Source organism: Etheostoma cragini, chromosome 4 (genome assembly GCF_013103735.1).
Source record: "Etheostoma cragini isolate CJK2018 chromosome 4, CSU_Ecrag_1.0, whole genome shotgun sequence".
Classification (NCBI taxonomy): domain Eukaryota; kingdom Metazoa; phylum Chordata; class Actinopteri; order Perciformes; family Percidae; genus Etheostoma; species Etheostoma cragini.
In genome coordinates this window covers 659,222-660,373 of record NC_048410.1, presented here as the reverse complement: position 1 = coordinate 660,373, position 1,152 = coordinate 659,222, and the positions used below count along the sequence as shown (strand labels likewise).

Genomic DNA, 1,152 nt, shown 5'->3' with positions numbered 1-1,152 from the left:
CGATAAAAGCTGCTGGCATGCCACCCACTTGATTAAGTGTTTAAAAAAAGACGTGTGTATAAATATATGTCTTTACATCTCAGAGACACAATGCAGGGACGAGGGACCTGCCTATACACATTCACTTATGAGGAATAAGTGTTGCAACACGACAGATGTAAGACAGTGGTCTCACCGCGGGTCTCTGACAAGCCAATCAGGGCCTCTGCAGCAGGTGTGGCCCCTGCTGATTGGCCCCCCCCCTAAACCCCGCTGATGGAATAAATCTCTCTGCTCCACTTAGTCTTGACACACTATAAAAGCTGCACACAGTACTCTTCCTCCAATGTGGACGCAATTGTGTATTTTGCGTCATTAAATCTTAGTATCTCCAGTGACTCGGACGATGATTCAATGGAAACATCCATTAGATTAGATTAGATTAGATTAGATTAGATTAGATTAGATTAGATTAGATTCTACTTTATTCATCCCACATCGGGGAAATTCCCTTCTTACAGCAGCATTTTCTACAATAAAAGCAAAACAAACAAACAAGTAAACACACAAACAGACAGGCAAACAACAGCCAATGAGCAGAGGGTTGGCTGAATGTAATGTGGCGTCAAATACAGGTTTTGTAAAATGCGGTTGCCATGGTACAAGAAACAACATCGCAGTGTAAGTGAGTGACGTTAAAATTAAACTGAATATGTAATTAAAGTCATAAAGCAAAAGCAGGTCACCATAATATAAATTATATTCACCTGTGACCATAAATAATATTGAAAAAGTAATTCCTTGTAATGGAAAAAATGTAAATACAGATAATAAAGATATACAGAGTTTGTGTGGTGTGTGTTACTGTATATGTGTGTGTGTGTGTGTGTGTGTGTGTGTGTGTGTCCTGTGCATGTCAGCCAGCCTGCATGCAGATTACAGCATTACATTAGGTACTGTAAGTACTGTAAGGGTGTAAATACCACGTTGTACCACAATGTGGTATTTTGTCGATTATTTGGACAACGATACAATATTCAGAGATTTCACGAAGTCTGCCAATTTTGATTCATTTTGATTCAATTTAGGGGCTGATACGAGACAACACATTAATTTTGCCGCAGAAAACGCACCACACACACACACGCACACACACGCACACACACACACACA

At 39.9% G+C, this 1,152-nt stretch overlaps 1 protein-coding gene across 1 annotated transcript in view; it reads right to left on the bottom strand.

The window, feature by feature from the left end:
• LOC117943373 (dedicator of cytokinesis protein 3-like) overlaps positions 1 to 1,152 on the bottom strand; it is a 168,834-nt gene that overhangs the window by 82,686 nt on the left and 84,996 nt on the right. The gene's annotated exons all lie outside the window — the stretch shown is intronic.